This window comes from Amblyomma mixtum, chromosome 3 (genome assembly GCF_055824585.1).
Source record: "Amblyomma mixtum isolate Tamu chromosome 3, ASM5582458v1, whole genome shotgun sequence".
In the NCBI taxonomy this organism is placed as follows: domain Eukaryota; kingdom Metazoa; phylum Arthropoda; class Arachnida; order Ixodida; family Ixodidae; genus Amblyomma; species Amblyomma mixtum.
In genome coordinates, this window is record NC_143014.1 from 218,611,213 (window position 1) to 218,633,790 (window position 22,578).

Genomic DNA, 22,578 nt, shown 5'->3' on the forward strand with positions numbered 1-22,578 from the left:
AACGTTTTTGTTCCCCATTGGTTTCATATGGCAGTCCTAACTGCTCCATGCAAGCGTTGGAAACACTTTAGAAGAAATATTTTGCAGCATATTAGGAGAATAGACCATTACTTTCGATATTTCCCCAAGAATATCTTACAGTTTCGCAAATGATTTTCACATTCTTCGATGCACTTCCGTCCCCAAGCTTACATACGAGCTTCTGTACTCCATAACACTTGCGGTACAAGAAGATCATCACTTATCATCACTATCAGCCAAGCCGCTCCCACTGCAGGACAAAAGCCCTGTCCCATATCCCTTCCATTAACCATCCTGTGTCAGCTACGGCCATCTTATCCTCGCAAACTTTCTAATCTCCTCGCTAACCTGACTTTCTGCTACCCCTGCCTACGCTTGACTTCTTTTGGTGTCCACTCCATCACCTTTCAAGACCATTGGTTATCTTCCCTTCGCATGACATGATCTGCCGATGCTTATTTTTCTTAATTTCTACTAGGATACTATTAACTCGCCTCTTTTTTTTCCACTCTGTGCTCGACCTTTCCTTCGTGGCACTTTCGTGTTCGTGCAAACACCGCTTGCATTTGTACGCAGCGAAAACATTTATTCAACACCACAGAAACCATGGTAAGCGAACAAGTCAATCAAGGAGATCGCTAGGATGGGTAGTACCTGATAGATTGATGCCAGTAAGGCGTCTATTCAGTACCCATGTTTTGGCTTCTCCCTTTTAAAACATGTCTTCTAACTTATCCTGAAATTCAGCTGCGTAATGAATTAAGGGCGTTAAAGAATAGCTTAAGATTGTCAGTATGTAAACACACCGTCTGAAATAAGCACAAAGTAGCCGCAAATATTTCCCTACGGTGTCTTGCTTTCTAGTCCACCTCTTTTGGATACCACTTTACTTGCGAGGAAACTGTGGAATACTGAAAGGCACTGCTTTGAGCGCGCTGGTAGGAAATATGTAACCTTGCGATGCATAGCATTCTCTTGGTTTCAAAGTTTGTTCTCCGCTCGCACCGAGTAGTCAAGGCTGTCATAGAAAACGAATGAGGTGCGTCTTTGACAGTAATTGTGAGGCAACTGTGTAATATTCTAAGTCACTGTTATAAACATATTAATGGGAATGGTCTAATGTTTCTATGTATAGCAAAATGTCGCTTTTAAAATTTGTCCTGCCTTAGCGCCGAGTAGTTAAAGCTCCCATAGAAAACAAATGGGGTGCGTTGTTGTCAATAGCAGAAAACTAGAAGCATGTCGACAGGGGATCTGCGCATATATAGGCTGTTATGGTGCTGTCTTACGCAATGTGAAAAAATGCATTCATGACCAACTTCCGGGTGAAAAAATCCGCTTGTGCGCAATTTCTGAGTATGTGTCCACTGGAAAACTATGTTCGCTCAAAGGCGAATTTTTCTGTAGGCACCGTGTTTAACCCAATCTTTAAGAAAGCTGTTCAGTGTGCAAAAATCTGGCAAATCTGGTTTTACTCGAAAACGCATAGCCTTATATACGCCGCAAAGTACATGGAGTTTAACGTCCAATAGCGCCACAAGGCCTATAAGAGACGCTGTAGTTGATGGTTTGGATTAATTTCTATTGATAAAATTTTTTAGGAGAATCCCCGAAGGTGGAGTAGATTTGAAATAAGGGAGCAATTACTCATTGACATCCACCCGAGCGCAGCCATACGGCTACAAAGGAAAACTATACAGCTTTCTCAGAAACTTCGTAGTTAAAGAAAAATTCGTGGTGGTCGGGTGGATGTCAATGAGTAATTACTCCCTTATTAACAATTTCTTTGGCATCACACATTTATCCTCCGTCGATACGCGTTCGCTGTGACCGATATTTAACGCGATCCTCGGGCCCAGCCGCGCGCTAACCACTGTGCCACCACGGCAGAAACATTTATATTGTGCGATCTTTTATCGGGCGTGTCTACTGTTCAAAAGTGTGCATGGGAGCGCGTGGAAAGAACGTGGACGTCCTAGACAACCGACAAACGAAGCTATCTCACCTACTCGCGATGTCGGAACACTTGACATCGCTGCATATAGATATAGCGGAAAAGTGCTAAAAGCTCACGAGCGCGCACCAGCGTTGCAAGGTTGCTGGTGCTTGTAGCTAATTTTGCTGTCTAACATTGTGCGTTCTTTGCTCTGGTCCTTTATTTTGTAGTATGTGATGGATGCAGGTGTTGACGCAACGCTCAGATGCCTCCAAGAGTCTCGTGTTATAAAGGAACTAGCTGGACGGCACACCTACGCCTAACTTTACCGTACCGGGGGTCCCACATTGTGCTGGACTTGTTACCTCAGGCGTACCATCCTGGAGGAGCATGTCTATGTAGCACCAGCAGCATCTGGACCACATATCGGTGAAGTCCATTACGTGAAGATCGAGAGTGCAGATAACCGTTTTAGTCCGTTAGGCTGCACCAATGAAGCCGCCGCGGTGGCTCAGTTGTTATAGTGGTCGGCTGCTGACCCGAAAGAGGCGGGTTCAACCCCAGCCGCTGGGGTCGCATTTCTATGGAGGCGAAATACTTGAGACCCGTGTGCTGTGCGATATCAGTGCATGTTAAAGATCCACAGGTGCTGGAAATTATCCGGAGCACTCCCCTACGGCGCCCCTCATAGCCCGATTCACTTTGGAACCATAAACCCATAAAACCAAAGAAGGCTGCACCAATGGGCCGCTTTTATAAATTTGAAGCGACCTTTGCCGTTACTCAGAGGACTTGCAATATATGCCTTTTTTTTCTGTGACTGAGTATAATGTGATGGCAGCGTGCTGTATTGTCGTCATCCAAGACCTCTTACTTCAGCTCTAAGGCGGAAATGGTGCACGTATAATGGGCGCGGTGTCCTAGTACAGAGGCAACGAAATCATTTAACTTGCATTTTAAGTATTTCTCGTAATAACGAGTAATTTCTACTCATAGGCACCTGGCGCGTTATTAATCACATGCAGGCAGCGGCGAGGTGTTTTGTTGTTTCAGAAAAAAAAAGCAGCTTTAAGCTAGATGCTAGTGTAAGAGCTGCGCTGCATTGGCCAATAAAAAATAGCGGCATTGTTCCCTGCTCAAACACAACAGGAGGTGATTTTTTTTTAAAAAGCTGGTGTGGTAACCTTTTTCACACGTTTTACTTGTTTTTTCATTCAGCGGGTTTTTGCCTACTTATGACATCAGGGAAACGTCACGCTGCAAGGCTTTGCGGGCATGGCCAAATTATTCTGGGCGTCTTTTGGCTACAAGCAGTGAATTTTACCGTCGAATACTTTTATCAAGGTGAACGACATGATTCGAGTTGTTTTTCACGTCACTGCTCTCATCTTACAGAGTTCAAAGCACTCCCTTAGGCTCAAAAAGTTCCCCTTTTTACCAATATCTCCTTCGTTTTGTATTTGCAATTCATGTGGAAAATGCTTCCGGCGATTATCTTACCCTGATCTATATAAAGCACCCATTAACGACTGTGGCCGAAGCCTTGTTTTTCCTGCTGCTGAAGTTGCGAAAGTCATTTGTGCGGTTTCAGCGGGAGCTCGGTGAGTCGCAGTGGGTTCGTGAAAAACCCCTGGCCCATGTGGACTACCAAACAATCACGAAAACGGCAAAGGTATTGAAGAAGCGTCAGCTGCAGAAGATTGGCACTAGTCCTTTTCGCGGTGGGTACTTGGGAGCAGGGAAATTCCCTTTAGTACGCAGTTCGACTCTACCGGAGTACGTCAATACGACTCCTGAGAAAGCATCGGCATCACGTCATATATGCGCTGGGCATGGGTATAGGTGCATCGAGGTCGTATAAGAAGTAAAGTAGACAAATCATCGTCGAATTAAGGGAAATGCCTTGCGGGTAGCGTGTGCGGCCAGAAAAGCGCTGGTAAAAAAAAGAGAACATCCGTGAGAACCACAGAACTTCCCTGCTTGGAATACAGAAATTTACGGTTTGTTCACCGATTTTATTACACGTTGCTGGGTCACTTGTACTTTGTCGTTACGCTATATATCGATACGCCATATATAGCTATACGCTATATATCTCTTCTAATCTAGATACACCAATTGTGTAGCGCTCTGCAACATACATGTAAATGGAGCCATTAGAAAATTTTATCAGTGTAGTGAAATAAAGTGCTTCCGTTTTCGGACAAGCACAATATACGGCTGTTTGTTAAGCAGCGGGACACTTAGCGACGGGAATTGTTTCTATACTTCGGACAATTTATGCAGCATAGACCACGGGAGCACTTGCGCTGCAAATCTAAGAAGTCTGAAAAGAAGGCAATATAAAAACATAACGAAAGAACTTGTGTGCGCATTGTTTAGCTAAGCTCGGTACACTTTTTATAAATTTTCTTTCTGTCTGTTGGCCTCTCCGCATCTACACCGACGTGTTCATGCGCGTATGATCTGGGATAACAAAAAAATACCACAGGCTAGAACGGTTATCTCGAGCTTTCGAATCACTATATTTGTACACATTCACAGCCTAAAGCGGGGCGGGTAGCTGACCTGAGCTGCCTTAGGGTTGCATGGTATACTTTCAAACGTAACCAAAGCAAAGAAAGTTCAATAAAGAGTGCAATGGCCCGGCCTGTACTCTGGTCTATCATAATCGCATTCGGCACTTAGATGGATTCAGATACCGCTTGCAAGGAGTGTCAACGCTGCTGTAAACGGAGAAGGGGGAAAGAAAAAGACTCGCTGAGGTTTAGAAAAATTCTCACGCTTGCTGGCGAACAAAGCGTAAGGATGACAGTGCGATGCGAATGGCTATTCACCTCTCGCTATTCACCGCTCACTATCTATAAAGATGTGATCGCTGAAATGAAAAGGATTTCTTTAACTGACAGCCACTTCATCGGGGGTACTTTATCCTGCATCCACTGCGCCCGTGCGACCCCTGCACCTGTCAAATATTCTGTAATGACAAGGCTTCGTACGTACTTCGTACGTACTCAAGTTAACATAAATTCCTCTCAGAATCGCAAAAACTTCTAAACTGATCGCCTTCTCCCGTGCCCACTCAACGATTTGAAAGATTTACCTCACTCATTCTCCCCGCTCACTTCTCCCTTCCCTCCACTAGTGCGGCTACTCCAGGGCCCGTCTACCCTACCATCCTGCCATCAGGCGCCAAGGTAGTGACTAGGTGACCCAACACCTGGCCACCAAGCCATGGCTCACATTAAACAGATGGCGAATTCTCAGAAGCACACACAGCTGGGCAGCAGTCTTCTTGGCCAATGGTAAATGCATGAGTTTTATATTACGGCATACTGCACCGTTCACACCAGTGAAAGCGTCTTTTGCAACCATTGCCCTTAAAAAATAATTACACAGGTAAATTCGCTTTTTGATGCAACACCTACACCATCCCGAAACGACATTCCAGCATGTTAAAGGAATTATATAGCCCTGTTGGTGCGACAGAGGCATTTAACGGCGGCACACACTACGGTCAAGAAAAGCTACCACGACGTAAGTTCAGACCTGTGAATAAATCATTACAGGGCTGACTGGTTCTACTCTCCCCGCCTTTAGCTGAACCTGCATATAGTCATTCAGCAAGCAGTAGTAAAATAACCACAGGCACAAAGTTGTCGCTTTTAAGTCACCTGTACGAACAACTGCGAAATCTCGTTCCTCGTCAAACATAGACCATTTCGTTTTTTTTTTTCACCAACGTCATGCCTTGTCTACATAAAGCACTACTTGCATGCTTCGCCGAAAAAGGGTGGAAGTAACATCTATGCTTGGCAAATGAGTGCTTTCAAGCATTGTGGTGGGAAGAGAAGGTGTTCAGTTTCTGACAACATATTTTGTTCTTTCTGCTCTCGCTTCTCTGTTTCGCTGCTGGGAACTGTTGACGAAATGAGTGTCTCTGCATTTTTCGTGACCAGGCAGTGCTTTTTGCTCTCCTATGTGATTGAGTGCTGCTGCTATACAAGCTTGTTTATTTTCGTCACTTTTATTCTAAATTAAGAAGTAATGTTATTAGCAGGTTTTCCGGTGGCATGGGGTTCTGTATTCATGTGATATTTAGTCAATGGTATAGAACTTTGCTGAAATAAATCATATCAGTCCGTATTTCTGGCATCTCCTCTATATAACTTCAAGTAGTGCGAGCTCAGAACTAACCGTTTTGAATGGGACTTTGTCATCGCATTTGAGAAATAATACAGTGCATTCACTACGCGCCTTCGTTTTGATATTTTCATGTTTGGAAAGCTGCTATACTGAGGCCAAGAAAAAATAGCAGACGTATAGTGTTAAATTGCTGATAACAGCATCAAGGTAGAAAGGTAGAAACGAATCGCATGCTATTGGGTAACTTTCGAAACTTGAAGCTGCAGCTTGTTACAAATACATTGGTGCTTTTCTGATCCGTTTCCTGCACAAATGGACAAAGGCATAGCAGAGGGCCTGGTTATGGAAGCGGGATCCAAATTGTTCTCAAGTTTAGTGTTGAGGAGCGAGAAACCTGAAGAATAACTCGTTGCAGTTCTTCAATCTGAGCTTACGCTCCGGCGAAATACGCACTTGCTACAAATTCTGAGGCGTTGCTGTTATTGGGCTCCAGCCATTGTACAGTAGTCAAGAGGATTGATATGATGTCTTGGTTCAGAAACGCCATCCATAAATTTTTTTCCCGCAAGGCACAGGAGAACGTCGACTTGCAGGTGCTCAAGATAAAAGAAGTTTGGTACTAAGGATTCTTTCATCCAAGAAACGGGTAGGAAACTTGCTATATATACCGCCGTCGAGCCAATCTAGACGTAAGCGTCATATCCTGTCATAGTGGCCGGAGGAAAGCCAACAGGAGCGCCGTATAGTTGTCATGGCAGCGGTATCTAAAAGAAAAAAAATTACAGGACACTTAAGCTCACCTTAAAAGTATAACGCGATAGCTTTAATGGGTTAATGGCCGTATATGCGAAATTGGTCATTTTCGACTTTATATTCATACATCCCTGGTGGTGCTCATACATCTCCTGGCGCAGTGGTGCAGTGGTTAAGCGAGGCGCCACTGCCCTGCGATGGCAGGTGCTGTAACCGGTGTTTGCGCAACCGAGGTTGCTCTTCTCGAGCAACCTCTCGTAGCCAATCATTAACTGGTACCTGCTACGGCGGTGAGTTTGCTCACAATTCGGAGGGCAGGCTGCAATGACGCCACAAGGTGATGTGACCTAGGTGGCCAACCTAGGTTCCTTCACCGGCGAATTTTCGCTCCCAACTCTGACGACCCCGGATTTTCTGCACAACGGATGCCTAGCGCTATCGCGTTAAATCTTCTGCGGCGAACAGCATTCGATTCACCGCCGGCGATAACAGGGTAGCTTCGTTTCCTGTTGCCCCAGACAATTCGGCGACTGCCGCAGCCAGTCGCGCTGCGTGCATGTCCAGGATATATTTTTTAGTATTTAAACGGCAAGTTTCTTTTATTACTGGAACTTGGCGTTTATTCTGTTATATATGACTGTTCTTTCATTCTTTAGATACGTTGGTGCGAAAGGATCTGACTCTATATCCTGTGATCAGTTCCAGCCAATCTGCTCTGTATTTTGCAACCTACGTGTTTGTTTTGGATAAGTGTTTTTTTCTTTTATTGTTGTTGTTGTTGCCTCTGTTTTTCTGTTCTCCTTCCATGAAATTCCAGGGTACCATTTGTATTTCTGCCCCTCCGCTCTACAATGCCTTTGTAAGTCCTGAGGGTAAAATAAATAAATAAAAACTGCGTCGTCGACTATTTAGGCAACTTTGTGCGAAGAAAATGCGATTAGTTTCTACTCAGAAGGTCAGTCGTCGGGCGAAGCCTAGTAAAACGCTGCATTTTCACATACTGCACAGGCTGATGAAAGCTGGCAAGAGTCTAGGCGTCGCAGTGGTTTCATAAGCTCATTACAAATAAGGCACTGTGCAGAAGGGGAAACTTCCCTGTACTTGAAAAGTGAAGGTTGTCGTAGAGGATATGCGCGGAAGTTTGTTTACGCCCATATTTCACGTTAAAATTACTTTGCGCTGTGGCAAGCGGAGCTTCAGCCAAACTGAGCGAGGCCTTAATGGACGGTTATGCGAGCCCAGAAGTGTTTGTAAGGATGAAAAACTTGGATGCGTTGCGACAGTTGCTGTTGCGTTCCTTGTTTGCTAAAACAAATAGGACAATACACAACAAACGTAAAAACGAACGCTTAGTGCGATATGGTGTGGTATTGTATGGCATATGGTATGATATGATATGGTATGGTATGGTTTGGTATGGTATAGTATGGTATGATATGGTATGGTATGGTATGGTATGGTATGGTATGATATGGTATGGTGTTGTGTGGTGTGGTGTGGAGTGGTATGTTGTGGAGTGGTGTGGTATGGTGTGGTGTGGTGTGGTGTGGTGTGGTGTGGTGTGGTGTGGTGTGGTGTGGTGTGGTGTGGTGTGGTGTGGTGTGGTGTGGTACGGTACGGTACGGTATGGGGGCTTTAGCGTGGTTCACCGCAGCGAGCGCGCCTTCGCATAACCTGTCACAGAAAGAGAACACTTTTTTGGGAATATATGGTTTAGATAGGTAAACGGCTTGCAAGCGCTGCAGCAGATGCCTTGGAAGACCTGCTTTTCTTGTAGCCTTTAGCTTCAATCCACAGCGTTCTCGCGAATGATCTCGTTTTTCTCGTACTCTTGAGTATGCCTTCATAACTGATAATTTTATTTGGGTCCCTTTTCAGACTCTTTTCTTTGCTAGTACTTTCTTGATTTGTACATACACACATGTCGGCTGCTTAAGATGTTTCTTCGCACTTTGTGTTGTCACCGGCCTTTAGTTTATCTTCATTTTCTGTGCGTCTCAGAAACGGTTGTTTCCTGACCTAAATCAATGTAAACCAGAGGGCATTCTTGTCTGGTCAGCCATAGTTTCACCGCTCTCTTTGCACAGTGATCTGTGAGTGCTTGCGTGCCGTGTCTAAGCCCTAACTGAACGGTAGAAACTCGGGTGAAACTACTGTGATCAACTTCGCACTAAAATCTTCCACCTTGTCGGGTCCGTTCGTCCGTTTGTCTCATTCAACTATAATTGCAGTGTCGTGTCAAGTCTTGCCTAGTAATTCTTTCCGTTTTTATTATGGTCTTCTTTTTTATTTATTTCTCGTGCCAAGGTTCCATTTCGGTTCGGCCATTCTACGTGCGGTAGCGGCAGACAGCGGATTAGTTTCTACCCCGTACAGTTCCTTAGCTTGCACTGAGATTTCAGTAGACGGGCGCATTCTCGGTTGTCCTCCATCGAAATGCGGTAGCCGCAGTCTCAATCGAACCTGCGACCTCGGACAGAGTAGCACAATGGCAAAGCGGTTCAGGAACCGTGGAGGGCGAATACACGTCAGAACACGTTCAAGACTAGGCTCGCTGCCAGAAGAAAGCGGCGTGCAATAAACTTACGATACTCATATGGTTGCTGAAAGAAAAAATAAAACCATTAACGTGCAGATAAACAGAGACCTCTTGGATCTGCGCCCGCTTGTTTGTGTACTTGTAGCTGACGGCCGTAGCAATGGTTCGCAGGAACCACGCGTGCAATATTCTTGTTTCGACACAACAACATAACGATCAACAACAGCAAACTTCCCGTGAATCGTGGGATTCCCGTTCACAGAGAATAGAAAATCATCTGTACACAAGAAGGCGGGTTATTCCTCTGCGTTTCGCGCGCAAGTTGCTCGTACGTGCCGCTCTCAAGGAAGCTTTTTAAAGTGAACGCGACCAGCGAATAAAGTACGGAATGCAGGCTGCAGCGTTACTTGCATGTAACACTGCACACTAATTTTAAGACTGCACAACAATTCTGAATTTTCGGGATCTCTCGTAAAAGGACGAAAGTAATAAATATAAAAACTTGTACTCGTAGCCGAAAAAAAATACAACTTCATTTTCGATGGCCGCCTGGCGCTGGAAGATATCTATTTCAGTTAATATTAGCTTTAATGGTTAAGGCAGGTACATTAAAATAATTTCATCAAAACAAGAAAAGGAGAACACAGCACCCCGAGAAAACAGCACGCGGGCAAAAATAGCACGGCAACAGGACAGCCATGGCAAAAAAGCATTACAACGGCAAAGCCCCGCAGCTGAGTGCGGTGCAGGGTTGGGGGATGTGAAAAAGAAACCCAAGGATAATTAATCTGCCTGTTGTGTTTCACAAACTCAAACAACTGAAAAAGGCAAATAATCTTCAGGAAAACGAAACGTGTGTGGTGATTTTTTCTGCATGTTCTCCCCTTTCCGCTTTGTTTACATTTCCTTTTTTTTTGCAATCAACACATCACTTGGAGCCACTGTATTCAAAGAAGTTCGCACACCGGAACATTGACACTTTTTCTCAACCTGCTCGAAAGTAATTTTGTTCAGTACATAAGAACAAGCTCTGCGAAGGCCCGTCCCTACAGAGACACAGACGTGGAAAAAAAACTGCAGTAGGGCCGGGGATGCAGGGCTGGCTATAGCAGCTGCGGGTGCAGCCCAGGGCTTTTTAGTAAGCTGAGCCCTTGGAGTGCTCAGAGTTCACTGAAAACGCAGTCAACCACGCAGCTGCCATTCCAACATTCCAGACCGTTTGAGCAGGATGTGGTGGCCGTCTCTAATGGTTTATAGAAAGAAGCCAGTGACACGCTAGGTCAGCATTTGAGCCCTGGCGGCTCGGTTCTGAGAGGTGGCTCGCATACTTGTCCTCAATAGAAAGCAGTCTGTGAATGGCAAGCGGTAACGAATTTTACAAACGCCAGTTAAACAGCGATGCCGTATGGGTTGAAGAAGAGCGCTGCCTTCCGTGTTTCAGCTGTTTCGGCAAGACAGTTTCGTCGAGGCTCTCTTCATGGAAAACATTCAGTGTGAGCAGATTTGTGCGCAAGTTGCTCCCGAAAACTTCGCTGAAATTTGCTAAGAAATACGTCTGATTTAAGACCCCAGTAGTTGCGTTCTAAGATTACTAGTCACGTCAAGCAAATGGCTGCAGTAAAAATAATGTGCTTTGCCCTTGTAGTTATGACTATGGCAGCGCTGCTAAAGTCGAGCCGGACATTTCATTTTGAGACTGAGAAAAGACGGTGCAGCCAGTAGGCCCACTGAAAGCCACGAAACATCGGTTGGTTAGCAATCTGCTGGCAGCAGGGTGCTATTTAACGCAACACTTTAAGAGGCCTGAGTTGTCATGGGCATTCCTTGTTCTTTCAGACACATATTAGCGGTTTGTACTTCCCATGGCACATAAAAGTAAAACAAACGAAGCGATTTGGAAGCGTGCTGTACGCAGTTAATCACATCTGAGTGCGTATTGGTTACAGAATCCCGGGATATTGTTTTGTTGCCCTTTGGAACTGGAATTAGCCAATGTTTGCGCTGTACCTGTTTAATATACGGTTGTTGCCTCTCCCGCGTCCCTCCACCTCAATGCGGTTTGCTTTTTTGTCTCGCGCTATTTTTTTTCCTGTGGTGTTCGGCCGTCGTGCCGTTTGACGCGTGCTGTTTTGTCACCGTACCGTTTTTTAAGTGCTGTTTTGACGCGTGCTGTGCTGTCATTTGTTGTTGTTTCGTTTACCCTTTGTGAACATACATTTATTTTGAACCTTTATCCTCGGCTTAAAGGAAGCTCGCGAAGCATTCTGTATTAGTGACCAAGCGACTAACGTATGTCCCTGTATCTGGAGTTCTATGAATAATGCATTATCTCTAGCGAAAATAACTTCCTTCACGACCACTTCATCTTCTGAAGCGACCTGAGAATAACGTATTAATGGTGCAACAATTGCGAAATTACTCGAAACTTTAGTAAATGTTCACTCAATTCTTTTTGGGGTAAACATCACAAATCTGGTTTTCCTCGTTTCATCAATAACACCGCAGTATTTTGGGTTTCGTCCTACAAGCCCCTTGGCGTATCTCTCACCGTTAATTGATCATGGCCGACTCATCACCACCAACGTTTCTGACAAAGCATCGTAAACACTTCGGTATCTTCATTGCAACGTACTTAACTCGCCTACTCATATCCGTAAGGTAGCATCCCTGGCACTTCATTCCAATATACCCTTTATGCGTCTTGTCCCCAGAGCACATGAAGCTACTTAATCATTATGATGGAATACATTGAAAACGGGGCTACCCGCAGCTACTTGATCATTATGATGGAATACACTGAAAACGGGGCTACCCCTTTTTTCACGGCGCTATGATTGCCAAGACAGTGTAACAGAAATCGTAATAAAAGTTTTGCGTGAGCCGCTTGAAATCCACAGCGCCATTATTTTATCTGTACCTCGTAAATACTACAACTATGTCATCTCCATTCTCTTGAAACCCCAATGCGCATGTCCTAACACTTTATTTACTAGTGTATATAGTTTCAAGTGCATTTTGAGCAAGACGGGCGCTTTGTGTTTATCAGCATTCCCTTATGCCATTCTCACTTTAGGATGGTGTTTATGATGCCATCATTTTCGTTACAGATCTTTAACTGTTGCGCAACTGCTCATTATGTTCATTATGCGCCAGAAGTTGCATTTCATTTTCGTCTGTAGTTCTGCGTTGGTTTTTTGGTGTTTTGGAGTCTATCACCATTTACACTTTTTACTACCTCTAACCCTTTCATTTAATATCTCGTAGAGGGATCTTGGAGGTGTTCTGAATAAGCAAATGCGGGAAACCTGAGGGTAACCCGATACTGCGGCCTTGTTAGCGGGCGCTGGTAGCCACTGCAGCTCCGCCAAGTTGGGCTCACCATATCACCGCTGTCTTCAAAACACGCCCTTTCGTGGTGGGAATTTCAGGCCTCCCGTGCTTTCCTCAGAACTCTAAAAAACGCCTTAAAGCAGAAGAGTTCCGGAAAAACTACGCTATTAATGGTTTGGTTCCGGTCGCCACAACTTCCTAACCGAAACATGTCGAAGACTACTCAGCTGTCTAAAGGTTCAACGAATAACTTTGACGCTGTAAATCACTACGCTTCACATAAAAAAGAATACTGCTTATTTCTCCCGGACATGAACAATGGTGCTACTGCCTGATTCCAGCGCCATGCCCAGTTTTCTGTTTTCTTTGAAGCCGCGACTGCCGTTTAATGAGACACTGCAGAAAAAAAAGAAAGAATATGCAATGCAGGTTCACGGAGTCATTGTAGCCACTCCGCGAGAGGAAGGCACACTCAGAGTGTGTTTCCCACATTTGTAGGAGCTCAGCTGCTAGGACTTCGATAAAGTAAAAGCGTGAGACACGTTTTCAGTGAAAACAGAGGAAAAAATAACTTTACTTTTGCTCTATCGGCTTTTGTTCTTTGCTTTATTGCGCGCAAACTGTGGAGCTACCGTGGATTTGAGCAGCGAGTTAAGCCTCATTTACGTTCATGTAGCTGTAACGGGCCGATTCCGGTACCAATGGCGATTACGTGGAGTGGTAATCAGTTATATCCGCTAATTTCTTGCTAAGTATTCGAAAAGTACGCGAAAAATTGATAACGCAGTCGATTCGAATGAACAATTCTCGACATGCACTATTCAATTTGTTTAGAGCACGCAATACGGGAAAATTCCTTTAGCTATTCGAAAATGTTGAACATTCACACACGACTCTAAGTTTACGAAAAAATCTTCACCTCATGATTATTCTCTTCAGCGTAACCTTAGTTTTTTCGCGTTAAATAGTGCTGCTTTTTCATTACAAAGCAGTTGATAAATTTCCCAACGCTTTGCTTTTCTAAACTGTTAATTCGAGTCGGGTTTTACTGAGTAGTTTCTCAGAGCAGCCGCTGTGGAACTGCTGTGTTCTTTTCAGTGGAACCAAGGGGGTATCGCCGGCAAGCTGGCGCAATTAAAAGGAGATCAGTTTTTGAGATAAGAGATCAAACGTTGAAACCGCTTATCGAAAGCCATCCTTTCAAGCTACGAACTATAGTTATGCTAGACACGGTGCAGGTCCCGGACGGCTGATGCCCCAAGGCTTATATCTCAAGGCTACGAAGCACTTAGCTGGCACTCGGTGCAATCAATGCCGCCCTACCCGTTGCGAGCGAGGACAACGCACTTGTTTCCAACTGCCAGAGCACTAAATGCTTTAAGCGCGTCGTACACTTCGTTTCGTCTCTTCGTCTGGCGCTTGCAGAACAAAATATCGTTCGCTTGGCCCTCTGCAGGAGATGTGTTTACGTGCGTTGCCACAGTGGATTAAAATGTTACGATGTATTTAACCTTTTTCAAGGGCTGAGTGTGCTATGATACTAAGACGTTACATTGATGCTTGTTTGTCGCGACCTCCAAAGTATTATAGCTGAACAAGATGATTTTGTTTTTTCGTCAAAATGAAGTTCTGCTTACGTTCACTGGGGCTGCCAGTTAAGGCAGAAAAGCAGGAGAAGCCTGAAGCCCAGTACATTTCTTGCAGGTTCTTGCTGATGTGTACCTGCCAACGTGCAATGAAAAAGAATACTGGCGAAATTGCAGCACAGACAATTTTTGAGACGCCATAGCATTTGTGGACTCATCTGTGCGCTTTTGTAGCAAACTGCGTTTTTTTGTCGGTGATGAAGCTGATTGGCGGCTGGTGTGAAACTGAGGTCATGGCGAGTGCGTAAGTGTAGCGCTGATGGCTGCTTGCATAATCATTCATACGCTGATCATTGTCAGCTCAGGAATTGATGCTTTACGTCGTAAACATTGCTTTTAGTCAGTGACTCTGGATCTGCTGCGGAGTCCCGCAGCATATCCACAGTCAACCCTCTTTATAGACGTCCAGAAGTCGCCCTTTCACGTTTCTCTTAGCAATGTCTTCTTTCAGGAGTCCTTCTTCGGTGGTTTCTATCAAAAGTGACTGTAACATAGGAGGTGAGGTGCTCACGACGTGGATATAAGCTTCAAATACGTGGCAGGCGTATGCAACCTGTATTACTGCAACTCAAATTGGAGGCCTGTGGACAGTAAAGTTCCTAACCTACTTGCCAACCCCTCGCTTCGCTTGTATGCCCCTTTTATGACACAGCCTTAATCCCGGCTGTGTTCAATGACCGGAGCTATTTGAGATACGTGTCAAGAAGCATGGCGGTGCCCTGCCGGTCAGTCCCTTGACGCCGTCTGCTTTCGTCGCGTTCACACGCAGCTATGCTGCCGCAGCATTTGGATCAGTCTAATCTCAATCCATCGGCAAGATAAGATACCTTATTTGCGCAGTTTTCAAGATCCCATTTCGATCATCACTTTGTCATCTCTTGGCCTGAGCCGAAGGTCGCCGCAGCAGCAGCGGCGCCTCGCATGGGTTGCACACGAGGCCGCTCTTATTCGTTTGCTTCGCGCAGCGGGTCTTTGGGCACCGTTTGCAAGTCGCGGAGCACGCTGTTGATAGCGGTCTCATACGTCATTACGCCAGTGGCCCTCCGGCGCCCCCGCCTCTTTTGATTTTTATCACTAAACACCACTCTCACCTATGCCTGTAACGTGAACTGCTACCCCCGTGCAAATCTATCTTTCATCTTATCCCCGTTCTCTAAAGGTGAAAAAAAGCGTATCTTTGCTTTAGAACCAAGATAAAAATGGGCCAATATTGTGTGAAGAAATGCTAAAGAAATAAAAATTTGGCGGTAATCAGACGATCCTCAGTATAAGAAACAGAAGCAGTGCTTTCTACAGTACTGAGAATCAGTAGACATGCATGCAGACTTCTACAGGCGCTCGACCGCTTCAGTGTTTGCAACATATTTGTGCTGAGTCATTTCAAAGCCTGGAATTCCCGAGGTAAGTAACCTCTCCTCGAAGCACCGGTATCACCTGCTTTCCCACTATTTCTTGAGAAACCCAAAGATGATTTCCGTTGCGGCTGCGCTCGAATAGCGGCGTCACGCATCCAAATGTACTGCAGACTAGAGCTGCCCCTTGGTGGCTTTTGTGTATCTTTTTTTCGAGAAGGGCCTGTAAAAATGCTCTTCGCTGGTGTCTCTGCCTACAATTTCATATTCGTCGATTGATACGCCTATCGTGACGTCACCGATCGCAGGTGCTTACTGGGGCCTCAAACGGACGATCAACCGAGAGCACGCCTGCTATACTTGCGTCAACGAAAGTTTCAATCTGATTCACGACTCACCTGGCGGTCCCGTCTGATGCGGGCGCGAGCGAAGGGTCACTTGTCCACTTTCTAATCACTGCAAATGCGCGGAGTGATGTCTTTCAGTAGCATTTCGACGATTGTTTGTCGTTGGTCTCACTGGAAGCTCTCCATTGCTGTCAGCACATATACGCTGTTTGGTTCGCAACTGTTAGCAGCATTGTGCATGGCAGTTTTGGTTGGGAGGTTCATGCGGAACCTCCTCCTGAATCCTTATGGCGTGCACGTGATAAAGGCTTTCGACGTGCGCCGAACAGAGGACATACAAGAACCGTTCACGAGTATGTCTGTAGTTAGCAAGATTGGCAATTATTGTATTTGAGAGAAAAAGCTTTGTTTTCCTGCTACAAACGCTTCGAATACCATAATGCTAAAAATAACTCTAAAAATGGTGCAGGGAAAAATTATTCGCGCCAGCTTATCTCTGCGCGCAGCAAAAGCAAAATTCTCGTTTGTAAGACTGCCAATGTATTCAGAATATCAGGTATATTCTGCCAGGGAGAGAAATGTGCTTTGCGAAACCCAGTTATTTTCACAAACCCATTTCTGCCAATAAGTTTGGTTTGCACACAACATTGGCTCACCCTTAGTGTTTGCTACACTGACGCCACATTGAACGAGCCTAAAATAGCTAAGGCTCTCAATTGGGCTAGTTGGTTGTCGTAATCAGACATGTTTACTACTGCATTTACACGCACACAGACAGAGCGGACTAGCGTGCGTCCTGTTCCCTCTCTCTGCCCATGCCTGTGTATATGCGCTAGTAAACATGTGTGATCCTAACCCAGCCTAATGAATAAATTGTTGCGCAAGAAGAGAAACTACCCGGGACGTTTATGTGTTAAAATAGACTGCTGCAAAGAACGACATCAAAAGTTCAACGCTGGTCTCTTGGTAGTCCCTAAGCTATGCATCAAGCCAAATTGTTGCTTAAGTGTCCTCTGAGATTCTCTGCTTTTGCTGCGCAGAATTCAAAACACGTTTGCACGTTCTCTTAGCAATGCGGCAACAGCTAAAAATCTCGAGTTTCGAGCAATGACGTAGACATCAACCGTGAGCACCTTGAAACAAGTGCGTTTTTTCACTCAAGTTAGTGCCCACAAAGCGGCCGCATTCACCGCCGCCTTGTTAGCTATGTCCATACTGCAACCCTTTCTTAATACAGGGAACACAGTTCCGCAGCATGGACGTTTGCAGCATCTTCTTCATTTTGACAGTCAAGACTTGCGTGATTTAAGCTTAAAAGCTTCTAAACGTAGCAACATTCCGAATTCGTCTTTACATTGCGCCGTCCATCACAGTCGATGGGAAACGCGCCAAAAACTTTAGCCGGGGGCACAGGCCAAGAACACATGCTCCCCTCACCTTCACTTACCGTCACTTAATTGTACACGCGCGCTAGGAACATCTCTATAAGTACGAAACGTCCACTTATTAATATGTGGTGCCTGTTATGAGTCGACTATAAAAAATTGAGCTCGTGTGCCGCGTTAAACATACACACAGACATATACCCAAACACATGCACAAACAGGCGTGAATGAGAGGGAGCGCAAGTGGCCACTGATGAGGCCTTCGCCGCACGACCGGCATCGGAAGCAGACAGTGGCGTTGGAGGGGTCTGTTTGCCTTGAAGAATAGGCTTACAGGCCTTATTATTTAAGCGGGATGGACGTTATCTAAAATTATTGAACTTAACTAATCCAGCAGCACGATAGAATCAGTCACTCAGGTTTTCTTTTTCAATCACTGCAGCACTGACCAGGGCTAAAGAAATTGACGCAGCAAATAAGAGAAAATTTGCTCACGTCAATAGCGGTCCATGCTCACCTTGCACAGAGCGAGCTGGCGAAGAGGTTTAACGAGACAACTGAGTACATAAAGATTACCATCTCCTTGGCTTTGTGGTCAAGGACGAATTCGGTGATGACGCTGATGTACTGAGCTGTAGGTTCTAGCATCCCATGCTTGAAGATTCACATAGGATTCTATTTGAACTGCGTGATCCGACGTAACCAGCTCAGGCGACAAATCACTCGTTTGACCACGTTTTTCTTGGTGTGGCCACAGTCAAAAATTACTTGGCGTGGAATTCCTGTAATGGCAACGAAAAAAGCCGTAACTCATATTAACCGGTGATGCTCAGTAGAATGGCATTTCTTTTTTCATTAAAGTATTGACTAAAGAGAGGATATAATTACATAGTGTTTTTACACAGCCGATAATTTCGTAAATGTAGAAAACGAATGTAACCGATGGCATGCGGTTTTCTTCTTTTCTTGTGCCGGCAAAATTATCTCCTATTTAGAAGGATTAGGCAACTATGCCCTCGCTGTAAACGATACTTTAATAAAATAATAGAGGATATTGTCTGATATTTTCTATGGCTCACTGTCGTTGTATTCCCTTGTATATTCTAGCAAGCCACAATTCTCCTTTTCTTGTCTGCTAAATTTCTGTTTTACGGTGCTGCGGAGTGTATGCAAATAGCAGTTGGGTAGTTGCCGGCAAAACTATGTGTCATTGCGGCCTAGTACATGGGTAATCGTTTTGTCATTGTATTCCAGCGTGTTAACAACATGCTTGAGTATGAGCTCGGCGAAGAAATGCAACCCATTCGTCCCATGTAAGGGCACCGGGGTATACGCACCGCGCTTTGAAATATTTTCTGAGACTATCTATATTTTACACACGAACAAAAAATGGAAGAATTAAGTGCGCAGCAAATAAAGATGCTGAAAACAAGTACCTAATGCTTTGTTGGATAAAACGGCAGAGTTTTCAGGTATAATGTCCTATAGATAAACCAATCCTTATTCCTTACTCTTCTATCAATATTACCAAATTTACTCTTACTGCTGTAAAAGCCCGTTCTGCCATCTGGTGGTGTGGTCTATACACTTTTATTTTTCTTTATTTCCTTGCCCATTATAACATATCCAATGAGAGCAACAGCCTTTGTGAATAACATTTTTCCATAGTCCAGGGTTGGAATCAAAAGTAAAGTGCAAATTTCCCACAAGTAGTGAACGAAATATTGTCTAGAGTGAGATGAAACCTTGAGCGCCACAATTCCGCTATGTTTATCTCCGGAAAGAACGAAAAGAAAAAAAAGGAGCAGCTCGAACTAAAAAAACTCATGCATATTTCAGAAAGCAACTTTCTGCCAAAGTTGTGTCGCCGGCGAAGTTGCCTCATCGAAGTACTGTACGCCTCATTTCTGCAGGAAAGTACTTCGGTAACGGCGCGAAAAAGAAACCCACACCAATTATATTTATGTAAGAATTTAGCAACTATTTCGGGATAGCTTGAGATACTGTTCAGGCAGAACTATTGACTTATAAAGGAAAAAGGCGGAGCCATGTTCGTTATTTAAATATACTGAATCTTTTTAGTAGCATACTCAAATTTATGCTTGTAGTTATGAATTCATTGTATCGCCTGGTTTGGGCGAAAATACTTCCTCATACTAACTTCATCTAAATATATACGCAACAAAGAAGTTACCGGCCACTCTGGATTTCTTCTGAGGTTTACTGCTCTCCGCCAGGCTCGATAATTGTGCACATTCGCCATTAGGGCCCGAAAATCTGAACCCTTTCTTCGTTCCGTCAAAAGCACATCATGCGCGAGTAACTCGAATGAAGCCGAAGACGCTCTGCACTCTTCACCTTCTACACTACTGAAAAAGACTGCCACGCTGAGCGCCATACGACAACCATCGGCTTCCTTGAAGCGGTCGTTGCCGATTTCACTGCCGCATGCCTAACATCGCATCTTGCCTCAAGGAAGAGATTAGCGAAGAAAAAAAAAACCCATTATGAATGAGCAAGAACGCAGCCACTGCTCTGAAAGGTGCAAGTGTCGCATTCTAAGTAACGTATTCGCGGTTAGCTTGAGAAAGAAATGAGGCACTTCTCTTTCTTTTTTCTCTTCCCGCTCTCCAACGCTCGCTGGGTGGCTGGTCAGAACGTGATGCGTAGAGTCGGCCTTTGCGCTGTTTGTTTGCAATTTCGACTTTTTTTTTGTTTCTTTTGCGGTACTCTCGGCGGCTCGTCCCGATAAAATCAGCACTGAAAGGAGCTCACACTAATTTCCATATGTTATCGGACAGATCATGCATCTGCTTTTTGCACACTTCCTGAACACATGCAAACTTATATGCTTCGTTTTTGCTTGTAGTACTGTGTTAAGTTGATCTGTGGGTGTGAATATATACCTTTTTCCGCCTCAAGTAACTGAAGCGTTGCTCTACGAAGCATCACGCTCCTCATCTGATTATTTGAAAAATGAACTGAGGCCATGAGGCTACGACAGTTCTGCGCCGAGTCTTCAAGGTCCGCACTTGTGTTTGATAGACCAGGTTTCTTTATACTGCAGTGGATAGCTTGCGCTAGCATGCGCAAAAGTTATGATGATATCCTCGTCAGCTGGAAAGCCCAGGTCTGTTTTCTGGTTTGACCAACTACGTGTAAGTTGCGCATTCCAGAGATTTCTGCGCTTTCGATGCGCTCCGAGCCATGAATCATAAAGAAACAAAAAAGTGCTCTCGCTACTGCCCAAGAAAATTTGGCGTTGTCCGGAGCGGACCTAAGGCCATCCACATTACAGGCCATCCACATTACATCCACATTACATTGAAACATTACAGCTGCGGCGGAAAATTCAAAGACTGAAACTACTTTTCTTACTAAAAAACCATAAACTGTCTATGAATGCAGACCCCTTCCTCAAACCTAACACTACGCGCCAAACACGAAATCATCATACACAATCATTAACCCCTTACAGTGCTAGGATTAACGCCTTTAAATACTCATTTTTTCCACGCACCATTGAGGAGTGGAACAGGTGTCCGCCAGATCTCTTAACCAGAGCTGATTCTTTTGACTCTATGTTTTCTTCACAGCATTTAATTTGAGAGCCATTTATTTCTACGTTTACTTTTTGTATTTTGCATCTGAGCCTTGTATTTATTGCTGTATTTTGTGTTACAACTTGTATTTAACATTTTTCAATTTTGCTAAACCTGTTCTTTTTTGCATATATTATGTATTCGCCCCTCCTGCTTGGGCCTACTGTAGGCCTGCAGTATGTTCTAAATAAATAAATAAATAAACAAGCACGGGAGGCGTTTAATAAGTTCTGAGCCTAGGTTTAATGCAAATGACTAGAGTCGTTGCAATGTTCCGCGCATATTATACAAATCTATTTAGTAAAAATTGCTAGTCTGTGATCGCATCTCTTATTATGTGTTGCATCACATCGCGTTCAATGCTGCTAGCTGGCCGTAGGTGGGGAAAGGCACAGCATCAGGTATTATATCATGAACGAACGTTTGAAAGAAGACGGAACAAAGGCAACCAGTTTTTGTGAGTGCATCGCGGATGTGTGTGTGTGTGGGGGGGGGGGGGGGGGCAGTGCTGGGCCGTCATATGCTACAGTCAGAAAGCCAGCAGGTGTTTTGAGGAACTCCAGGGACTTCTTTAGGGCGACCCATGCTCCAGTCACGCTTCACCAGGGTAAAAATAAGTATGAGAGGAAACTAGCGATGAAAGGTCGTTATTACAAATGAAAAAATAAACGGACCGGTACACATCACCGTGGTCGATCGGGGCCGCGGCGGCCGAATTCGATGGAGGAGAAATTCTAGAGGCCCGTGTGCTGTGCGATGTCAGCGCACGTTAAAGAACCCCAGGTGGTCGAAATTTCCGGAGCCCTTCACTACTGCGTTCCTCATAGCCTGAGTCGCTTTAGGACGTTAAACCCCAATAAACCGAACCAAACACATCACTGTTGGACACCATAATGCACGTGGCTCTGCTGAGTCGAATGAAAATTAGCTTTAACAAATTTACAAAACATAGCAAGAAAGTTTTATATCATAATAAATTATAAACTTTCCTGGTACTTGCTCAGTTTAGACAGTAGCTAATTTAACGCAGCTGTAGCATAGTGGTTTGAGCGTCCGCCTCGTACGCGGAAGAAAAATGGGTTTTGATTCCCAGTGCCACCGGGTACCCACCGGTGATGCAGTGGATGCAAGCGTTCCCCTGGCCTGTTGTTCGGCTTCTGAGGAGTTAAATGCTTGGAAAATAAATCCCCCCTCCCCTCCCCGTTGTGTAGACCAAAACACTTTGTGGGATGGTACTTTTTGCGCCATTACAGTTCATTAACATTATCAATTCACAATAAAAAGCTTGTGGTCAGCATTAAAGCCTGCGAAATAAAAGCAGATGGCAAGCTTTGTCAAAAACTTTGTAAAAGTCTGCGTATCTTCAATCGGCTAACGAAGAATGTTCAAGAATGCGGCGCAGTTTATGAGTAAATGATAAAAGTTATGTCGGAAATAAGAATAATTTCCCAAAACCACGTTGTGCTCATCTGAAATTTAAGTTTGCATCTAGGAAGGTGACAAGGTTCAAGAACGCACTGT

At 44.6% G+C, this 22,578-nt stretch overlaps 1 long non-coding RNA gene across 2 annotated transcripts in view; it reads left to right on the plus strand.

The window, feature by feature from the left end:
- LOC149353708 (uncharacterized) overlaps positions 1 to 22,578 on the plus strand; it is a 163,702-nt gene that overhangs the window by 116,963 nt on the left and 24,161 nt on the right. For both annotated transcript variants that reach the window (XR_016291031.1, XR_016291033.1), the window contains exon 2: positions 5,103 to 5,262. This is a non-coding gene — a long non-coding RNA (uncharacterized LOC149353708). The remainder of the gene's footprint in view (positions 1 to 5,102; positions 5,263 to 22,578) is intronic.